Genomic DNA, 16,353 nt, shown 5'->3' with positions numbered 1-16,353 from the left:
ATCCCTTGTTCGTCGTCCCCTACCTCGACGATGTCTTCTTCGTCGTTGATATAGTAGTTGGAGTCATGCTCCGAATCTTGATCCGACTGTTGTTCATATTCTTCGGCTTCGACAAGATCTTCTTCGTTGTCGAAGATATTTTCCGGCTCTGGTGTTGGTTTCTGCATGATTAGCCTAGCGGCCCGTCGAGTCCGAAGTGTCTTTTTGGAACGAAATTGGCCACAGGCTAGGCAGTCGGATTCATTATGTTCAGGAGATAAACACTTGTTACATACAGGGTGTAGTTTAGATTCCGAACTTCGAGTAAAGGAAAGTACATCCAAACCTAATGGCGGAAAAAAACAATCTGAGGATGGAGAGGATGCCCATGCGCACTGTAGTCCGCCTATCTCGTGATAATTCGAAGACTCTTCCAGGACAACAATGTGCAATCATCCGGACCCAACACTAGGCGGCGATCTATGCACAGATATGAATTCAGCAGCCCACATGCCTCGAACAGTTACTTCTTAGAAGCGGCAACGTGTGTCAAGTCAGGTCCTAGTCTCAGAAAGTCAACCCAGTTCTAAGGATTTATTGGGTGAAGCCCTCAGGGCCTAAGGTCATATTAATGCATATTAATGCAATTGGATGGGCTGGAGGATAACTGGTCAAAGTCCCTATGGACTGGCGCTTCTCTCCCTGAAGTCCGGGCCCTCAAAGGCTTTAAAGGATGGGGATGGGAATGATCCCTGTTGGGAGATTTAACACCCATCGGTATCCTGAGGTCCTTCTCCAAAATCCAGGACGAATTCAGTCTTCTACACTTACAGGGCTCATCGATATCTCCAACTAGTACTTACAACAACTCCATGATTGTCGAGCTTGGAGGACTTACCCGAATGTACTCTCCTTGAAGCAAAACTGACTATGTCCCAGCTCCCCAATAGGGGACAAATATCCTCCCTATACAGGACCCTAGTTATAATCTCCCCAGACACTTTTCCAAACCTCAGAGAAGTCTAGGAGTATGACACAGGCTTGCTGGCTGATAATGAGTAATAGATATTTGCACTTATGCCCCCAACAAGGCAGTCACTTCAAATAGAAACCATCGGATTCAGTTCAAATACTTTAACAGAATTTATATAACTGGAAAAAGGCTTTGGTGTATGCACCGAGGTCTGGGACCGGACTGTCTTAGATGCCAGGACGCTGTGGGTGACCTGCTGGGTCTGCCCTGTCCTTCAGTCGCTATGGGAAGGAATAGCCCACATTTCAAAAAGTGTTAATACACCCACTTTAACGAGCCCCAAGCTAGCCCTACTAAACCTAGTAGATGATGAGGGTTTACAAAGGCGGAAAAAGCACTAATAATATTAGGACCTATTTCCCAGGAATGGAGAAAAACAAACCCCTCCCAGTTTGGATCGATAAAGAAGAGGTATGGATGGATGCTGCATACCAGAAATTCTAATTTATGAGTCCAGAGGGTGCCCCCGTAAACACAGACTGACATGGTGGAGTTAGAAGTAATATCAAGAACACAAGAGAAACCACCGACTTGGTGCCATATATAGAGAATGCATTATAGATCTTGGTGACACTAATATGTAAAGTGGATTAACTTTCACAGCTCCATTTCTGGGAAAACCACGTTGGGTTTACTTATGTGCTATGCAATGTGGGTGTTTGTGTTTTCCGATGCCACTAGTTTATGGTTACCACGGATTGCTACGTCTGAAAAACTAAATATCTAATAAAGAAAATATGTTATTAAAATAAAAAAGACCATGCGAATGATAGGCCCAGAGAGCATCTAGCTGGTGGTGAGCCAGTGAAAAATGGTATGAGCACTCCATATCGTGCTCATTACATATCAAACACACGCAAGTTGTGAGAAGCCCAAAAAATGTAGTGATCTTCCTTTGAATGGGCAAAATTATCTCTATATCATATTCAGTCAGCCTGAACAACATATAAGTCTGAAAGAAGAGGGCCAAGACAAACCAGTACATGAATTTCAGAGCAGTGCATTTAACGTTTAAAAGCAATAATAAATCAGTAAAGAATGCTTGCAAGTGAATAAGGTCCAGTTGCCTGATCCAAAACAGTGGCACTCAAAAGTCTCAAGGAATTGATTTGATCTTTCTTCATTACATTCCAGATCTTTTGCTATAACCTGTATATCCTTCATAGGGTTCAGCAAAGTAGCATGCTTACTCCGGAAGGTGCAGGGAGCACAGAAAGTAACAATTAGAGATTTGCTGCCGTTTTGAAACAAAACTGATATCACCTTGGTTAAGGACTGCAAGTTAGGCTGCTTAAGAAATGTGGTTTAAGGATGGTCAGCAAATAAGACATGAATCTAAATAGTCTAATCTAGTTCAAACCTGGCGAAGCTGCACGGGCACATCCTAGTCCCAACATTCACCCAACACTAAGTTGCTCTTTCTCCTTGGACTCTAGTCTCACCCTCAAGGATTGCACTGCCAAGAAACCATTCAGCACAAAAGGGACAGAGTGGTCCAAAGTATCCACCAATCATGAATATATATGGTGTAATGTGATCTAAATCGGTCTATCTCATGGAGGACTCAGCAGAAGGTCTCTGGCTCTGTCAATAATCATGGCCACATGTTCATCAGCAGAACTGGGAGGAGAGCCAATAAAGACAGATCTTCTGTCAACACGTGAGCATACGGTCTCATAGTTAAAATGCTTGCTCCATATGCTGTTTTTCGAGTAACTAAAGAGCTTTATCTGTTGCAGCTCCTAAACTATGTAATCTGTTCATGTGCACACTATTTAATTTGACATGGAGAACCAGGACATTCATCCAGACCCTAACAATGGAAAATGCTTGCAAGCTCAAATACTAGGGGAAATAGAGGAGATTTGAGGCGACTCAGTCCTTCATTGAGAGGAATACTCTTTGCAGGAAAAGTGGTTTGCTTTGCACTTGTATCCCAGAAATGTAACCTTTTGAGATTGGGTCTGAGGCATAACAGACCGATTAGTTGAAAATAAATCGAGGGCTGAGGCAGTTGTATAAAAGTAATTCCTAAACATTAAGTTACACATGCTAAAGATAATCTCAGTAAATGATTTGCTTATTCGTAACACATGAAATCATTAAGTCCAAACATGTGTGTCTGCTGTTTTACCAAAATTGGTGAAAAAAAATCATAACGCTCAAGGCCTGACAAGTTGCCCTGAAGGACATCTCAGGCAAAGTCTGCTGTTACATCACACACGGCAATTGATGTCAAAACACCCACCTAACAAGCATTTACAATGCAATGGTTTTGCCTTTGTTAAAGTTTGAGCTATTGGCATTGCTCTTGACATTATTTTTATTTATGTTTTTTTTTAACATAAATAAATGGCATTGTCATTTACAATGCCACTAGCTTTATCTCTCGCAAATGACACACACAAACACCCACAGAGAGCCCCCCCAACACACACTCAGAGGCCCCCCACACACACACCCACACAGAGCCCCCCACACACACAGCCACACAAAGCCCCCCCCACACACACCCACGATGTCTTCTTCGTCGTCGATATAGTAGTTGGAGTCATGCTCCGAATCTTGATCCGACTGTTGTTCATATTCTTCGGCTTCGACAAGATCTTCTTCGTTGTCGAAGATATTTTCCGGCTCTGGTGTTGGTTTCTGCATGATTAGCCTAGCGGCCCGTCGAGTCCGAAGTGTCTTTTTGGAACGAAATTGGCCACAGGCTAGGCAGTCGGATTCATTATGTTCAGGAGATAAACACTTGTTACATACAGGGTGTAGTTTAGATTCCGAACTTCGAGTAAAGGAAAGTACATCCAAACCTAATGGCGGAAAAAAACAATCTGAGGATGGAGAGGATGCCCATGCGCACTGTAGTCCGCCTATCTCGTGATAATTCGAAGACTCTTCCAGGACAACAATGTGCAATCATCCGGACCCAACACTAGGCGGCGATCTATGCACAGATATGAATTCAGCAGCCCACATGCCTCGAACAGTTACTTCTTAGAAGCGGCAACGTGTGTCAAGTCAGGTCCTAGTCTCAGAAAGTCAACCCAGTTCTAAGGATTTATTGGGTGAAGCCCTCAGGGCCTAAGGTCATATTAATGCATATTAATGCAATTGGATGGGCTGGAGGATAACTGGTCAAAGTCCCTATGGACTGGCGCTTCTCTCCCTGAAGTCCGGGCCCTCAAAGGCTTTAAAGGATGGGGATGGGAATGATCCCTGTTGGGAGATTTAACACCCATCGGTATCCTGAGGTCCTTCTCCAAAATCCAGGACGAATTCAGTCTTCTACACTTACAGGGCTCATCGATATCTCCAACTAGTACTTACAACAACTCCATGATTGTCGAGCTTGGAGGACTTACCCGAATGTACTCTCCTTGAAGCAAAACTGACTATGTCCCAGCTCCCCAATAGGGGACAAATATCCTCCCTATACAGGACCCTAGTTATAATCTCCCCAGACACTTTTCCAAACCTCAGAGAAGTCTAGGAGTATGACACAGGCTTGCTGGCTGATAATGAGTAATAGATATTTGCACTTATGCCCCCAACAAGGCAGTCACTTCAAATAGAAACCATCGGATTCAGTTCAAATACTTTAACAGAATTTATATAACTGGAAAAAGGCTTTGGTGTATGCACCGAGGTCTGGGACCGGACTGTCTTAGATGCCAGGACGCTGTGGGTGACCAGCTGGGTCTGCCCTGTCCTTCAGTCGCTATGGGAAGGAATAGCCCACATTTCAAAAAGTGTTAATACACCCACTTTAACGAGCCCCAAGCTAGCCCTACTAAACCTAGTAGATGATGAGGGTTTACAAAGGCGGAAAAAGCACACGGAGGCACAAGCAGGCAACAGGGGCACACGGAGGCACAAGCAGGCAACAGGGGCACACGGAGGCACAAGCAGGCAACAGGGGCACACAGAGGCACAAGCAGGCAACAGGGGCACACAGAGGCACAAGCAGGCAACAGGGGCACACGGAGGCACAAGCAGGCAACAGGGGCACACGGAGGCACAAGCAGGCAACAGGGGCACACGGAGGCACAAGCAGGCAACAGGGGCACACGGAGGCACAAGCAGGCAACAGGGGCACACAGAGGCACAAGCAGGCAACAGGGGCACGAAAACAAGCACAAGCAGGCAAAAGGGTCACAAGCAGGAATTGTAATTTAGACGGGGCTGAAGTGGAGAACGGTCAGTAGGGAAGTAGTGCGGCTGGTGCAGTGGTACCAAGCCGAAAGGTGAGAGGGGCTGTCTGCACCCCAGTTTGGACAGTTTCCACTACCTAACAGGGATTGGTGGGAGGGGGGCGTACTTCTTGCTTGCTTTAGGGCGGTTACTTCGGGGACGCAGTGCACGCTCCTGCCTGCTGCCGCCGGGACACGACAACAGGCAGGGAGAGGACAGGCTGGGAGAGGGCAGGGAGAGGGCAGGCTGGGAGAGGGCAGGCTGGGAGAGGGCAGGCTGGGAGAGGGCAGGCTGGGAGAGGACAGGCTGGGAGAGGACAGGCTAGGAAAGGGCATGGAGGGGACAGGCTGGGAGAGGGCAGGCTGGAAGTGGAAAGGGCAGGGAGGGGTCAGGCTGGGAGAGGGCAGGCCGGGAGTGGGCAAGCCGGGAGAGGGCAGGCCGGGAGAGGGCAGGCCGGGAGAGGGCAGGCCGGGAGAGGGCAGGCCGGGAGAGGGCAGGCCGGGAGAGGGCAGGCCGGGAGAGGGCAGGCCGGGAGAGGGCAGGCCGGGAGAGGGCAGGCCGGGAGAGGGCAGGCCGGGAGAGGGCAGGCCGGGAGAGGGCAGGCCGGGAGAGGGCAGGCCGGGAGAGGGCAGGCCGGGAGAGGGCAGGCCGGGAGAGGGCAGGCCGGGAGAGGGCAGGCCGGGAGAGGGCAGGCCGGGAGAGGGCAGGCCGGGAGAGGGCAGGCCGGGAGAGGGCAGGCCGGGAGAGGGCAGGCCGGGAGAGGGCAGGCCGGGAGAGGGCAGGCCGGGAGAGGGCAGGCCGGGAGAGGGCAGGCCGGGAGAGGGCAGGCCGGGAGAGGGCAGGCCGGGAGAGGGCAGGCTGGGAGAGGGCAGGCTGGGAGAGGGCAGGCTGGGAGAGGGCAGGCTGGGAGAGGGCAGGCTGCGAGAGGGCAGGCTGGGAGAGGGCAGGCTGGGAGAGGGCAGGCTGGGAAGCAGAGAGGGTCTTACCTGAGAAGTCTGCCAGCGCGGAGCTCTCCGGGGCGCAGAGCAGCAGCAGGGCCCAGCAGAGCAGGGCGGGGTGCGGGCGGCAGGGGCTCGCAGAGGTGTCTCCTGGGGCAGCCGCCCAGGTCCACCATGGTGCGGCTCCGAGCCCCAAGCCTCTGGTGGTGGTGCTGCCCACTGCCGAGCAGCGCCGAGTCTCCGGGGCGCAGAGCAGCAGCAGGGCCCAGCAGAGCAGGGCGGGGGGAGGCAGGGGCTCGCAGAGGTGTCTCCTGGGGCAGCCGCCCAGGTCCACCATGGTGCGGCTCCGAGCCCCAAGCCTCTGGTGGTGGTGCTAGTGCTGCTGGTTGACACGACTTTTACGTAGCTGCTGCTTTGTGTTAAGAGTAATTGTAATAATCTTGTAACTTAATTACGTAATTTGTAAACCCATAAATAGTTTACCCTTGACAAACGAGCAGAGTGGGCGATGCAAGTAAAATGTTAAAAGAGTCGGTGGCCGAGCAAACACTGAGAAGGGAGATGGCGGAAGGGAAAAGAAGTTTGTTAGTCACTTCCCGCAATATTAGCTGACCATGGACGGCACAAGAGGCCTCTGGGGACAGGGGGCTGCTGGGGGTCCTTGTTTTGCTGGCGCAGGACGGTGGGGTCAGGCATGGGCTGGTGGGGGGTGCCTGCTGGGCGACCTAAGGGCGGGTGAGGAGGGAAGAATGCGAGGAAATGCAAGGCCTTGTGGCCTGAGTTGCGGTGCTGTCTGAGGGTAAGAGGTCTCCTGCCACACTCGGGCAAGGGGGCATCGCGTAGTTGACAATGGAGTGGATCCACTCCCGGACTTGACCCGATGCGTGAGGGGGGGGCTCGTAATTAAGGGGTAACAAAGGTTTCGGAAAGTGAAGGGACGAGGCGGTGTCTTGCGGGACAGTGGCGCGCGGCAGGATGGTGCGGGGGCGCCGCGGAGCTCAGCACAACATCAATAGGAGCAGAGGGGAGGGGGCGATGACAAGGAGATCAGGCGCGAAGCAGGGAATAGGCGGGCACAGGGCATGGCCTGGAAGGACAGGGGAGGGGTGGTCTTTTATGGGGCGGGCAGGTTGGGTTGCGATGGGGATGGACATGCGAGAGATGAACAATAGTTACTTACCTGTAAACAGGTGGTTCTCCAGTATTGGTGTCTTTCATAGATTCACATGCCTGAATCATTCCCCGTCGTTGGAGTAGGAGTCCCACGGTATATAAAAAAGCAATAAAATGCCATAAAATATATAGCAAATATTAGAAAGACCAAACCAGGAAGTAAGTAGCCCCAGCTACAGCAGAAAAAACTTCCATACTCGTGACTATCCTAGTCATTATGTGTTAGTCCAAACTGCAGCCAATCAGGCGACAGCACCCACCAGAATGCTCTCCCCAGAGGCTCAGGCTCTCAGATTTTCTCGCACAGGAGTGAAACCCCATGCTATCCGAGTGAGTCTCTGGGGGAAGGCGGGCGGGTTGCATGTGAATCTATGAAAGACACCAATACTGGAGAACCACCTGTTTACAGGTAAGTAACTATTGTTCTTCTCCAGTATTAGGGGTGTCTTTCATAGATTCACATGCCTGAATCAGAATAGTAAGCAGTACTCCCAGCATAACGCTCGTAGACGTTAGAGTATCATATATATATAAATAAATACATACAGTAGATATGCATAACAATAATCATTGTGTGATCAAACGTCTAAAGAGCATAAAGGAGGAGGTGGAAACAGAGGCTCACCTTATTTGAAAAGATTGCGAAGCACTGCTCTTTCAACCGAAGCATCAGCGTCGTCTGCTGAATCTAGACAGTAGTGTCTAGTAAAGGTGTGTCTGCTAGACCACGTAGCAGCTCTGCAGATCTGTCGTAGTGGCACACCCGCAAACAGGGCAGTGGAAGAGCTAACCGCCCTTGTAGAGTGTGCTCTTGGCAAAGACTGTAAGGGCCTACCGGCCTGTTGATGACAAAGTCCAATTGTAGAGGAGACCCATCTAGCAATGGTCTGTTTTGAAACTGCACAACCCCGGCGTTGTCGCCCATAGGCCACGAACAGTTGGTCTGTCTTGCGGATGGTAGAAGTTCTGGAGAGATAAAATTTAAGACATCTTCTAATGTCTAAAGAATGCAGTGCTCTTTCAGCCGTAGACTGTGGGTCTGGAAAGAATGTTTTGAGGACAACCGGCTCATTCAGATGAAAGTCCAGAGGCACTTTAGGCATGTACGTTGGATTAGTACGCAATACCACTGAGTCTGTGGTGAATTGAATGAAAGGTGCTTTAGATGTAAACGCCTGAATATCGCTGACCCTCCTAGCAGATGTTAAGGCTAGTAACAACGACACTTTCCATGTCAGAAATTTCAGGTCCACCTTATGGATTGGTTCAAAAGGGTGACGCATGAGCTGAGACAGTACGATATTCAGATGCCATGCCGGAGGAGGTTTTCGGACCGGCGGAAACATGCGAAATAATCCCTTGAAAAATTGTTGTATGATCCTTACAGAGAATAGAGAGTTTGATCCATCTTGGCGAAATCTAGAGATGGCTGCTAGGAAGACTTTAAGAGTAGAGTGTGCCAAACCCAATCTGGCTAGATGTAGAAAGAAAGGAAGGATTTGCTCCGGTGTTGCTTGAATGGGATGTAAGTCATTAGCTTGGCACCATACACAGAAACGTTTCCACTTGAGTTTGTAGGTTTTGATCGTGGATGGAGCCCTGGCTTTTGCCAGCACCTCCTGGCAATCTTGTGGAATGTTTAGGTGTGCAAATTCCATGTGCTGAGGAGCCAAGCTGACAATCTCAGCGAGTTCGGGTCCGGATGGTATACCCTGCCTTGCTGGGTGGATAGAAGGTGCAGAATGCGTGGCAGTTGGATAGGGTTGCATTCCGAGAGAAGGAGCAGTTCGGTGAACCAGTATTGTCTGGGCCATCGAAGAGCAATCAGGATCAACCGGCATGGCTGCTTCTTCATTTTCCTGATGACTTTTGGAATAAGAGGTATCGGTGGAAAGGCGTACGCGAATATTTGATTCCAATTCAGCGAAAGGGCATCCCCACACGAGTCCCTGTGGGGAACCCAGCTTGCAAAGTATGGGCATTTCCGGTTCTGGTATGTCGCAAACAAGTCCAAGTCCGGATGCCCCCACATCTGAAAGATGCGATGTAGAGATGGTAGATGTAGTTCCCACTCGTGAGTGCAGCCCCCGGACCTGCTGAGAGAGTCCGCCAATACATTCGCAATTCCCGGAACGTGGACCGCTGATAGATGGATATTGTGAGTCAAGGCCCAACTCCATATCTCTTGTGCTTGTTGCGACAACCGGGCTGATTTTGTGCCGCCCTGCTTGTTCAGATAATGCATGCAGGTGGTGTTGTCTGTCCGTATCAAGACTGTGGCACCTTGTAGAGTCGCTTGAAAGGACTTCAGGGCTAAAAATATGGCGTGTAACTCTAGCCTGTTTATGTGCCATCTCATTTGGATCTGGTTCCACTTTCCGCTGACCGTCATGCCTTGGAGGTGTGCACCCCAGCCTGTCAGTGATGCATCCGTCGTCACTATGAACCTGGGAACTTCCGCTAGGAAGGAGCATCCCACTTGTAAGTTGGATCGGTGGGTCCACCATTTTATCGCTCGTCACATTCGCGGTGTAATCTGGATGATATCCTCGAAGGATCCTGATACTTGGATCCACTGGCGACTGAGCTCTTCTTGCAAGGGCCTCATCCGAAGACGACAGTTGGGGGTGAGCAGAATGCAGGAAGAAAGCATCCCGAGGAAGGACTTGTATATGCGTACTGAAACGCACTTTTTTAGTAACAATGCCGCCGCAAGTCGTTGAATCTTGTCCTGTCTTTCCTCTGAGATGCATACTTGGGCGAGCTTGGTGTCCAGTGTCGCTCCCAAGAAATCCTTTCTTGCTGCTGGCGTGAGATGAGATTTTTCGAAGTTTATTGAGAAACCTAGGTTCTGCATCAGCGACAGAGTTCTTTGAACGTGATCTTGTGCCATGTCGAAAGAACTGGCCTTGATAAGGCAATCGTCCAGGTATGGATATATTTGTATCGATTGCAACCGAAGATGGGCCGCTACTGGGGCCAGCATCTTCGTAAACACTCTGGGGGCTGAACGCAGTCCAAATGGAAGGACTTTGAACTGGAAGTCCCTGCCAGCCACTCTGAACCTGAGAAACTTCCGATGCCGTGGAAAAATCGGTTTGTGGAAGTATGCATCCTGAAGGTCGAGTGTTGCCAAAAATTCTCCCGCCGAAAGAAATTGGAGGATTTCTTGAAGTGTTAGCATCCTGAATGTAAGTTTCTTCAGGAACTTGTTCAAGGCTCGCAGGTCGAGGATGGGGCGCCATTCTCCCGACTTCTTGCGGACAAGGAAAAACCTCGAGTAGAAGCCTTTTCCTTTCTGATGATGAGGCACTCTTTCGATTGCTCCCTTCCGGATCATGGTGTTGATCTGGATGAATAGCTCCTTGAGGTGCGCTGGATTGGGTCCTTTTGGGGGGCAATTTGGGGGAGTTTTCACGAATTCCAAAATGTGACCTCTGGCTACTACATCCAGGACCCATTTGTCTGTAGTAATTTTGGACCAATTTAAGTAGTTTTGGGATATTTGTCCTCCAATTTGGTTCGGGTTGGCACAAAGTGATGGCAGGATGCGTACCTCATTTCTTATTGTCTCTCCCTCGATAATTAGATTTTCCTCGAGGTTGAGAGAAATTCCCTCTCTTGTGCCCATATGTTTGCTGTCTGTAAGACTGAAATCTTTGGTTTCCCTGGGTGGAAGAATAGGAGCGTTGTTGGTTGTAACCTCCTCTATTAGAGAAATTCCCTCTTCCTTTTGCTCCGCGAAAGGAAGATTTCCGGTATTGCAGAGTACCCAGCGAACGTGCTGTTTCAGTATCCTTTTTGATGGCCTCCAGAGCCTCATCAACATGTTTTCCAAATAAGGACTCTCCATCAAATGCCATGTCTATAATTCTGTTTTGAACCTCCTGCCTGAAGGAAGTTGCTCTCAACCATCCTTGCCTTCGGAGAACAGCTGCACCCGCTAGCTGTCGAAAGCCAGTGGCAGCAACGTCCACCGCAGCGTCAATCATTTCCGAGGAGACACACTCTCCTTCTTGAAGGATTTTCTTCGCCTCAGTGCGATCTGGCTCGGAAAGCTTGTCCATTTACGGCGAGATGTCCGACCACATCTGCCTATCGAATCTCCCTAAAATGGCTAGGGAGTTTGCGGCTCTGATGGTCGTAGCTGCAATAGTAGAAACCTTTTTTCCGATGGAATCTAGGTGCCTCCCATCCTTGTCTGGAGGAACAGAGACATGAGACGTAGGATTGGAAGATCTCTTCTGCGCTGCCTGCGCTACTACAGAGTCTGCTTTGGCTTGTCCGACAAGGCATGCTGGAGAAGAGGTTGGCGCCCTATACTTCTTATCTACTCTTGGGAGCACTGCTGGCAAGGAATTTGGCTTGGCCATGATCTTTAGTCCCTCTTTCCAGATGAAATCTATAATAGGAATGGTCCAACTCTGCTTTTGTGGTGTAGATTTGAAATCATACAAGAAGCATTCTTCTTGTTTCGACTCCATGGTTATCATAAACCTTCTAGTTGCTCTATCCATGATCTTGTGGAATGAGGCAACATCCACAGGTGGCGACTCAGATGTAGTAGGCTCTGCCGGAGAGGGTGTGTTTGCATTATAATCCTCATACTCCGACGATTCAGACACGTCATCCAGCTCTCCTTCTTCCTGTTCTTCATGCTCCGAGAACTCCTCTTCCCTAGGTTGAGGAGATGAAACTGCCGACGCAGTCAACGTTGGGCAACTTTCCTCCAACGTCGCAGTAGTCACTGGTTGTGTCCGCGTAGAAAGGGGAGCCCTTCCCTGCGGCAATGGTGTAGACATTACAGATTCACCAGACTCTGAAGGTGGGAAACGTCTGTAATAGTCACTGAGCATGTACTGCAGATTGCGAAACAAATCTTCAGGCAACTGCATATCAGGAGTAGATCTGTCAGCACGTGTAGCAGGCTGAATGTCCTCCATGTCTTCCTCAACCTCTTCCTGAACTTTAATATTGAGGTCAGATAGACTTCTAGCTGCCCCAAAATTTTCGTCCTCATAGGATCCTTCCTCATCGGAATCCAAAAGTTTGTCTGGCACTACAAGCGTAGAAGAAATAGATTCCGCAGTAGCTCTCTTCTTTAATAATGTAGCCGTAGTCGCAGGCGATGGCAATGGAATCCCTGCTGTTTGTGCTGACCAAACCTGCAAAGTAGTGCAGCTTGATAGAGGCGGCGTCGACGGGACGTCTGCAAACTGTAGACAGTGTTGTCTCGTCGACGGTATCGTCGTCGACGGGGTCGTCGACGGTAGCGTCGTCGACGCGGGCTTAGTCGTTGACGAGGATCTCTTCGTCGACGAGGTCGTCGACGGTGGCTTCGTCGAGGTCGTCGATGGTGGCTTCGCCGTTGTGGTCGTCGACGGTGGCGTCGTCGACGGGGACGTCGTCGAGGTCGTCGACGGTGCCTTCGTCGACGTGGACTTCGTCGTCGACGAGGATTTTGTCGTCGACGAGAGGGCCGTCGACGTCGAGGGCTTCGTCGACGGTACCAATCTCATCGTCGACGGGGATCCAACCTTCGACATCATAGATGTAGACGAGAAACTCGTCGACGGTACCTTGGCCGTCGTCGAAGGGACAATTGTCGACGACGAGATAGGCCTGATCTGGACATGAACCAGTGTAGGCGAAGAAGTTGAAGACATGACAAGAGTAGGCTTTGGTGAGGAGAAAGTCATAGTGCAGGTGGTAGATGTGGCCACATGAGAGGAAACACAGTCCTTCTTTGACGTTGAAATTGTCAATGGTGGCAACTGAGGAGGCGCAGATTTTGAAGATTTCTTGGGAACTGTCTTAGTCCCAGACTTCTTAGAGGGCGTAATATCCCCTGTAGTAGTTGGGAGAGTTTTACTCGAAGTACTAGGCCCAGGAGCAACCTGAGAGGATTTAGACTTCTTAGCCACCTTCGCCCTTAGAGATGAAACTTCAGTTTCAGCCTTCCTCTTAGTTGAAAGAAATGAAAAGCCAGAGGCACAGCTTCCTACCTCAGAGACAGGGTCATCCTTGTTCTTGAGTCTATTGAGCCACAATAGAAGTCGTCCTTCTCTATCCTTGATGGTCTTGGAGGGGAAGGTCCGGCAGATCTTGCACTCCTTCACCTCATGGTCAGGATAAAGGCAATACAAACATTTCTTGTGGGGATCTTCCTTGAAATGTCTTGGCTTCCCACAAGAATCACAGGTCCTGAACAGAGATTTAGATGAAGACATCTGTGAAATTTGAAGAAACTAATGATTTAGAAGAAAAACTGAGCAGAGCTCAGGGAGACTCCCTTCACACGATGTGCGGTAGAAAATCTGAGAGCCTGAGCCTCTGGGGAGAGCATTCTGGTGGGTGCTGTCGCCTGATTGGCTGCAGTTTGGACTAACACATAATGACTAGGATAGTCACAAGTATGGACGTTTTTTCTGCTGTAGCTGGGGCTACTTACTTCCTGGTTTGGTCTTTCTAATATTTGCTATATATTTTATGGCATTTTATTGCTTTTTTATATACCGTGGGACTCCTACTCCGACGACGGGGAATGATTCAGGCATGTGAATCTATGAAAGACACCCCTAATACTGGAGAATCATGCGGATGCATTGGGTGCTGTTTATACAAGTTGGTAACAGCATTAGAAGAAGAGAGTGATGTCAACGCGTAACTATGACTCATTCACTGCCGATTAAGGTGCAGGAACGCCAGGTAGAAAAGACACTTCACTGGTTTCTAAATATTTATTTGTTTATTATTTGTTTATGCATTTTTGTGTAGCGCTGACTTTGCCCAGGGGCATCGGAGCGCTTCACAGTGGGAACAGAGGTGATGCATGATGAGAGCATTGCACGAGAGCAGATTGCAGAGGCAGACGTGGCGTTACATGGGGTAGAGGTGACGGTTGTGAGCAAGCATAATGCATGGGGTGGTAGGGAGTGCACAGGAGGAAGGGGTGACGGGCGTGCAGGTTACAAGAGAAGACGGGCCCACGCGCTCTCAGCGCTTCCTGCCGCCTCCGCTGCACAATCAAATATCCCCAAAGCGCTCCTGGCAGAACAGTATGTTAGCCCCTCTCTTGCGCTGGGATCGGGCAAACTCTCTTACCCTGGTCGTCCGCTGCTCCGTCCTCTTCGATCCGAAGGACGCCCTCTTCTTCTGATGGCAGGGCTTCTCCGGTCCCGACGTAGGCACTCGACCAATCACAGCGCGGCCCCTTCGCCGAGACCCTGATGTCGTCAGCTCCGTGGTCGATCGGCCAATCACTGTGCGGCTCCCTTGGCGAGCTCGCGGTGATGCTGGAAAAGCGCTCGGCCAATCCCGGATCGCTGATGACGATCTTGAAGATGAACACCACGCCCACCCCATCTCCACACCCGAGTAGAGCAACAGACCACCCCCACCTTTTCGCCGAGTACACAAACCCGCCCGGGGAGCGGCGCAGCGAAGACTGATCCGCCTCCATTAATGCAGCAACCACTGCCTTTTACCACCCCTCCCCGCGCAAATACTGCATAGTGGATCTGTGTGTACACTGCCAGGAAGGATGGCAGCTAGCGGAGGCGTTTGTTTGAAATGAGTGCAGGAGAAACAAACCACCACGCGCTGCAGTAACAGCGTCGTACACCTGCCTCCCTCCCCAAGGCCCTTGGCTTCCTAATCGGGGCCTCCCCGCCTTCTTACCATGGTGCCGCGGTGTGTCGGGCGCTGCGCTCCCCGGGCCAGGGGGCAGTGACTGGGGCCGTGAAGGGAGCCATTCACTCGGGAGGGTAACGGCCAGGTGGTGTCTATGGGGAACAAGCACCACGAGCACACGGACATCGGGAGGGGGGCGGGAACGGGCACAGGACAGGGGGGGGGCGGGAACGGCGCACGGACAGCGGGAGGGGGGGGCGGGAACGGCGCAGCACATTTATAAACAAAATGCTCCATACCTGATCGCCTCGTGGGAACTCGAATCTTGCAGCCAACTCCAACAACAAACACTTGTAAAATGAAGAAAACAGGCCGACTCAAAAAAATAAAAATAAAACACCCATCGCCGCGATGACGATCCGAAGTGGGTGGAGAGCGAAAAAATCGCGGGAACGCCCCCGAATCTGGTCCGGCCTTGACGGACAGATCTCTGTTCCAATGGCTAGCCTCCATTTATGGAGCTAGCCAATGGAACAGAGGGCGGATTCAAGTGTCCCTTACTGAAAACTAAAGATTTCTCTGGGGGCGGAGCTAAAGCTCCGTGCCCCCGGCGAAACCTAAAAATGAACGTAGGTCACCAGAAGACTCCTAGTGCCCACGCCCAAACACCTCCTCAAACACAATGACCTGTTGAAGAAAGGCATAAAAGACGAAACACTCACCTACTAAAAGGAAGAAAACCCGAAATGCAAGGATTAATCTACAGTTAAACTATACAAGCCATGACAATGAATCATGATGTGCAGAACTGGTATTGGAGACAGCCTTGTAATTTAGATCGTTTGGAGACGTTGGTTGCGGGAAGGATAATTTTGGGGAGCATAGTTGGGACAACACACACTGGTTCGGTTTGTTAAATAGCAGCTTGTCTTTGTTATGTATCAACGTAGACAAATGTGCCATGACAATAAAGGCGTATATATTTCCAGATTGGCCCCCTCGGGACATATGGTGGCAGAAAATACAATAACATTTATTTTGAGAGAAAGAAAAACAACTAGACAAGCCATTATGAGTGTACAAGCTGAGCAAACAGACCTCTAAACCCCTCCATACAGACAAGGGACTTGGGAGAAGTATGGAAGAAACAAGGCCATGCAGAGACACCCCATCAACATGAGAATAGGACTAGTCTGTAACCTATTTTGTACTGGAAAAAATGACCTGCTGGCCCTGACATTTACGGAGTCTGGGGGAAGCGGACTGCATGTAGCAGTAAGGGGATTTTCGCTATTATGAGGAACTTTGTACACGCTGTATTTTTATAACAGACTCTTCGTATTTCTTTTACAATTGGTTTCAAAAGGATTCCATTCTCCTAAAGGCTCATAGGTGTCCAATTGT

General features: G+C 50.0%; 1 protein-coding gene across 11 annotated transcripts in view; it reads right to left on the bottom strand.

Moving 5' to 3' along the window:
- ABI2 (abl interactor 2) overlaps positions 1–16,353 on the bottom strand; it is an 841,968-nt gene that overhangs the window by 504,778 nt on the left and 320,837 nt on the right. The gene's annotated exons all lie outside the window — the stretch shown is intronic.

Source organism: Lissotriton helveticus, chromosome 3_1 (assembly GCF_964261635.1).
Source record: "Lissotriton helveticus chromosome 3_1, aLisHel1.1, whole genome shotgun sequence".
In the NCBI taxonomy this organism is placed as follows: domain Eukaryota; kingdom Metazoa; phylum Chordata; class Amphibia; order Caudata; family Salamandridae; genus Lissotriton; species Lissotriton helveticus.
This window is presented reverse-complemented; position numbering and strand designations above follow the sequence as displayed.